Here is a 7,093-nt window from a genome sequence, read left to right on the forward strand (position 1 = left end):
GTCCGTCTATTTGGTCACAAATGGGGGGGTTGTTTGAATTATTTTCTAAACTACGAAGTCTTAAGGAAAAGAGAAATAAGGGTAAGAGCAGTAAAGGCAAGAAATAAGGATTAAACTATCAGAAGAGAGGGACATGTCAGGATTTCGGTTCACTACGGTAGTCCAGTGACTCAGCTGTAAATAACTCAGACGAATTAATGTAAGACGGATATTGAAAGGTCCTTTCGGTCCACTTTCTATCCTAAAATACCGCTAACTTAACTTTCATTCTCGTCAGGGTAGTCTACTGTTCATAGCAGGCCTAGTTAGTCCAATCTTTCGATCTAGGATTAATTTTAGCCAGATTAAAGGTTAACTCAGAAGCGTGCACTCAACTAAGTCGATAAATACAATTAAATTACTATGGTGATAGAGTCTTGTAATCAATTCATCTGTTTCATTTACTACATCGTCACTTCCCTACCGCAGATCCCCTAATCCCAACATGAAAGGGGTTTAGCTACTCATGTCGCTAATTAAACTAACAGCAGATAAAATTCCAGCAGTAAACATAATGAAATAACAATTAAAAAGCATAAAAGAGAAATTAGGGCAAGGAATTAAATGTAACGAAACAAAGAATTAAAGCAAACGAGAGATTAATTATTAATAAGAAAAGAGAAGAGGATTACAATCTTGCGAATCCGGCGTAAAGAACAATCGAATCCGAGCAAAATAACCCAAGAAATAAAGTCACGGTGAAGAGAAGAGTAACGCAGCAAGTTTTACAGTAGTAAACTTTGATAATGAAAGATCCTAATGACTTAGTAAAGCGTGCTTAAATAGCAAAGTAATTAAGTTTAGCGAAATAAACACTAACACGGGCTATTCTAAAGCCCATAATAGAAAAACCACTCGATCGAGTAGATTAAAACCACTCGATCGAGCAAACCTTCAGCATAATCTACTCTATCGAGTAGAAAGTTACTCGATCGAGTAACTCGTCTTTCTGCAACTTAAGGATCGAGTAGATTTCTACTCGATCGACCAACCAAGGACGTAAAAACCACTTGATCGAGTGGTAAAACTGCTCGATCGAGTTCTTTGACTTCAAATCAGCTCAAGTCCGCCAACGACTGCCTCGTAATCCGTGCCATGACGCTTCCAAACACAGTATCTCACTCTGGAAAATCCCGTCTCCTCTAAATGCATGCAAAAAGGACGAAAAAGAGTACGATTCCACTACTTTCGCGTTCATTTCTACAAAATGGGCAAAACGAACCAAAGTAACCAATTCGGGGCAAAATACCATAAAAACAGTATAAAAATGCATAGAAATACGTGCTGAAATAGGCTAAAAAGACTATATATTATGCACGTATCAGTTACCAATTCATTCTTATTGTCTAGAGGGAGGTGAGGATTCATGAGGGGATTAACTCTGCCTTGACTAACAGGCGGTTGTGGGAGCAGCTGGAGGCCACTAGTCTGTATGAGGGGTGTTAGTACACTGACAATGCGCCCACTTACTACTCTACTCCCGGGGATGAGAGTCAGGGGTTTTTTATCTTTATGGTCTTTCTCCAGTAGAGTTTGGCCAGTTTAGCCGTGACTATGGTGCTCTTGGTCGTCCTTTCTACACTCATATTCGGTCTGATATGCATGTTGTTGGCTTTGGGAATCATTTTGGGGCGTCTACTTCTAAGGGAGGCTAGTTTGGTGCTGGGACCTCGGGGTATGGTGGTCAGTTTGGTGCTTCTACTTTTGGGACAACTGGTGGATTTTGAGGTGGCCGCATTAAAGGTCGTGGTTGACATGGTGGTCGACATGGAGGTCGTGCTGGCCGTGTTGATGATCCAGGAGTTGAGGCTTTGCTGGGAGAGGTTGATGAGTATTTTGAGACTATCCATGGTGATGGAAATGATGATGATGATGGAGATGAGCAGTAGTGACAGCTGGTCACTACATCCCCCACTTTGCAGCTGGTTTAGGGAGCTTCTACTTTATCACCGGTACTATCTTTCTTTGTATTTTCTTTTGTTGTATTATCTTTAGGTTATTAGCTATCTCCTTATTCCCTTTGTTAGTGGTGTCCTTTAGGTTGATACTGTTGTTGGTATATTGTGATTGTTGTGTTGTTAGGGTCACAATGAGGACACTGTGACATTTAGGTTTGGGGGAGTATTTATTTATGTTGTGTGATTTATTTCTGTTGTGTGCCTTTACTTATTTTTGTGTTCATTTAAAAAGAAAAAATCCAAAAAAAAAATTGAAAATTTCAAAATCCAAAAACATGTTTTTCTTTATTTTAAGCCGAGTCTTGGTGAATTGAGTGGCAATGATGATAATTTGTATTGTTTTTGCATTTTGATCCCAATACAGTTATCCATGTACATTGTTTTAACCTGTTACTTATGAATAAAAAGCTCAAACTCAAGTCTTGATCGTAATAATATGCCTTATGCTAAGTAGATTTGACAAAATAATGTTGGTAAACCACTTAAATTTTTGAGGTCTATAGAACTTTATATGCCAGAAACATCAATAAACTGGTTTCATTGTCAATTAGGCTTGAGTGTGGTTCTCCTTGTGGAATATGTAATATCAAACTGCATAAGTGTGACATTAGTTTCTTAATTTTTATGCATTCATATGAGTAAGTACATGAGGAAAGGCGGTTCTCACCGTTCAAATAACCCTTACATTACCTTTTGTTTAGCCCGTTTGAACCCTTGTAGCCATTTTATATTCCATATAATAGCTACAATCCAAGAATTTGCCTACCTTATCAGGACAGTCGCAGTTGCTTGTGTTTCATGTCTATTTTTGCTACTTTGTTTGGGAATTGGACTTTTTGTAACACCCCCATACTCCAAGTGCCTTACCAGGACCACTTAAGGCATGGAAGTGCTACCATCTCGGTCTCCCGAGGCAATGATAATCATAAGACAATAACGAAACATACTTAAAAGTAAATAATGTTTAAAGTGATTACAAACCAACTACAAAACTGATAAAAGAAATACAAGATTCTCGACGGTCTCTCGCTAAAACTATCAAAGCTATAAAACATCGTCTGACTCAGAGGAAGACTTCTAACTGCCACGTGATGACTCATCCCAGCTATCCCATACGCGTCATATCATACCTGCTCAATAACTGCTCACCACCCCAAATGGATCACCACAGTTTTTAAAACATTTAAACGGGGTCAGTACTAATCACACAATTTATATAATCCAACAACACAACAAACAACACAGCTCAAACGGTCACATACACACAATCACACCACTCCCATCAATCTCCGTCACCGATCGTCCACCGGACCAGCCACATCGTGGGGGACCGCATCGTTCCCACCTAAGCCCCGCTCATCATACCGAGCTATAACCCTGTCCCATTAATGTGCACATCCCCTCCCGTGGCGGGTTCCACGGAGGGCGAAACTAGGGCGTGAAGCCACTCCCGCAAGTGACTCCACTCAGCCGAGAACGCATCTCGAGAACCAGAGACAAACAATCAGCAATCACAATACAACATCAACAACCGTCTGAATTAATCAACAATATACAATCACAACCGTCTGAATCAATCAACAATCACTAACTACAACACAATCACCACATATTATGTAATTAATACTGAGTAGGGAAACCCTACCTGGAATGCAACACAAACATCAGACGATCTAGCAGCTGTCTCAAAACCTTTCCTCTACGAATCCTTCTCCTATACACATAATCATACAATTATCACCTAATCAACATAACCCTCCCAAAACCCCCAAATCTACCCAATTAGGGTTTTAAACAAACTCAAAGAAACAGTATAAAATTGGTATGTAGATCTTACCCTTGACGCAAGGAACACTATGATGCAAAGAACAAGATGATCCGACACTCCTAGCCTTGGGGATTTGCCAACAACGCGACGAGAGAGAACTACGTAACTCCTTTTTCTTTTGAAGGGTTTAGAAAGGTTAAAAGTGATTAAAGAAACTGACGGAAACCTTTTATATTAAACTCGCGTTATTAGCAAAACCGGATAAAACAACTCCGTAAAACACACTTACTCGATCGAGTAGCTTAGGTACTCGATCGAGTGCCCCCTTAATCGATCGAGTATCTACGTTACTCGATCGAGTACCCAACAGGTCAGAAACTATTTTAAAACGCAACACACCCTTACTCGACAGAGTAAGGCCTACTCGATAGAGTACCCAGAGACTCATAAAACCGTAGTATTACACTTTTATTGTCATTGTGGGTGTAGTAGCTTAAATTTTGTAGCAATTGTGTTATATCTCATATGATGAAAAAGAAAAAAAAAATTGAAGCAAAGAAAAAAAAAATGTGTATCCGTGAAAAGGAAGAAAAAAGAGAAGTGAAAAGAAAAACAATTGAAAAAACGTTTGCTTCATATGGTTTTGTTAAGAGATTATAAGGAGGTTTGCTAAAGTCTAATGCATTTTTGGAGAGTGATTCATAGTCTCTCATGCGTTGTCATAGTTGAGATAATTTATCTAGCTAGTTGGGTTAGTTTATGCTTATTATCATAGATTTGGTTTTGGTTTTAGCGTTGCGACTACCGTCTTAGCGTCACATATCCATACGTGCTTTGACACAAACCACTTCTATAACATTTACCCATCTGCCATCTTATTGTCCTTGATACATGTACTTTTGTCTTTATTGTGGATGCGTAATAGTTGGAGAAATTTTTATCACATTAAAATGCATGCATGTTTCATAAGTTGAGTAAGTGTCTTAATTCTTTCTATCTTACATATACCTCACCCTTTATGAGCGCATGAGTGAATCCGCGAGAATCCGACTAATCTGTCTTGCAAGATTCGGAGGTATTTGGCTGAATTGTGGTATTATGTTACATCTTGAGATGAATTGCGTTTTCTATTACCCCTACCTTTGAATTTGTTTTATTGGCACAATTGGGTCGCTACTTTGTTATAGATATGGATAGCTTTTGATTTGTATGTGCATCAACATTAGCTCTGAGTTATTCATTTATCATTTGTATGATTGCCTTTTTGCATTGTGTGGTTGCTTTGCTTAGGGACAAGCAAAGAGTTGTTTTGGGGGAGTTTGATGAATCATATTTATATATACTTTTATGACTCCCTTTAAGTTGTTTTTAATGCGATTTTCGTGCTAATTACGTTATTTATATGCCTTTTACATTAGAATGTCGATACTGTTGCTACTTGGTGTTTAAATGCAGGAATGACGCATTTATGAAGTAAATGGGTAAAGTGAAGTACCGCGGAATTAGCATGACGGAATACACGAAACATGACACGGAAATCTAAAAGAGTGAAAGATAAGAAGTGAAGATTGCACGAAAGAAAGCTGAGAAGTGTGCATACTCGATCGAGTTGACCTGTACTCGATCGAGTATACTCTACTCGGCCGAGTAACCGAATTCGTTGAAGGCTTTTCCGATATTTCCTAAAAGTCGTCTAATTTAATATATATATATATATATATATATATATATATATATATATATATATATAGAAGGGTTCTTATAAGGCCTTCATACCTTATAAGGCCCTAAGTCTTTATAAGAGCCCTTGGATGAAGGGATTGAAGGGATGAGATGAGGAGAGAGGGCGTGTTTTTCAGACCAAAAAAAAAAGGAAAATGCTGATTGTGTGAGAGAGGGACCACTTTCACTGTTAATGTACTGCCTCCATATCAAATCCCGCGGACAATAGCAATAAACAAAGCGTCCTATATCATTTTGCATGCTTCCCTCCTCTTTTCACCATTCAAAACCTCTCAACAAGCAAAAAACCATAAAAATCCCCAAAAAAACGATCCTAAATCCTGTAAAATACAATATAAATCATCAAAAAAATAAGAGAAATCTCAGCGCTAATGGAAAACTACTTCAGTGATCATCAGATAAAAAAATTGTTATGAGATAAAGTACGTTATTGTTCATCCGTTAAAAAAATTGTCATTCTTCATCAGAGAAACAAGCAGGAAATGACAGTCAGTGTTTGTGAAGTGGATCATATGCAGATTGAAGTTGCCGTCGAAGGTGAGTTGTTTACTTTCTTATTTGTGTCTAGGTTATTATTCTTAATACTGTTGTACTATCATGGTGTTCATCAGATTTGTTCTTTCATTTTGGTAGCTTGTTGTTGATGGCAAAAAATGATGGAAATTTAAAAGCTTGATCAAGTAGGAATTATAACTCCAGTGGGTTTTTGTAAAACTCTGACCCAAATACAGTGTACACATGCAGTTCTTATTTTCATCGTGTTATAACTCCAGAGGTTTTTTGTAAAACTCTTTGACAATTTCCTGCAGCTTCAGGTAATAGGGTAATTCAAATCCTAAATTGTGCGTAAAAATCTTACTAAAGAACCAATTTTGATATAGTTATTCATGTTATAGCTGAAGTTATACATTCATTAAGTGAAGTTATAGGATGTGGAGGGTTGTACATGATATGCCTGGAGTTATACATGCTGTGTCTAGAGTTATACATTGTATGATTAGAGTTATTCAGACTGTGTATAGAGTTATACATTATATGCTAAGAGTTATACATTGTGTAGCTAGAGTTATACATCGTATGACTAGAGTTATACAGACTGTGCCTAGAGTTATACATTAAATGCATAGAGTTATACATGCTGTGTCTAGAGTTATACATTGTATGATTAGAGTTATTCAGACTGTGTATAGAGTTATACATTATATGCTAAGAGTTATACATTGTGTAGCTAGAGTTATACATCGTATGACTAGAGTTATACAGACTGTGCCTAGAGTTATACATTAAATGCATAGAGTTATACATGTTGTCTCTAGAGTTGTACATTGTATGATTAGAGTTATTCAGACTGTGTATAGAGTTATACATTATATGCTAAGAGTTATACATTGTGTAGCTAGAGTTATACATTGTATGACTAGAGTTATACGGACTGTAGCTAGAGTTGTACATCGTATGACTAGAGTTATACAGACTGTGCCTAGAGTTATACATTAAATGAATAGAGTTATACATGTTGTGTCTAGAGTTATACATTGTATGATTAGAGTTATACGGACTGTGTATAGAGTTATACATTGTATGA

Source organism: Silene latifolia, chromosome 11 (genome assembly GCF_048544455.1).
Source record: "Silene latifolia isolate original U9 population chromosome 11, ASM4854445v1, whole genome shotgun sequence".
NCBI lineage: Eukaryota > Viridiplantae > Streptophyta > Magnoliopsida > Caryophyllales > Caryophyllaceae > Silene > Silene latifolia.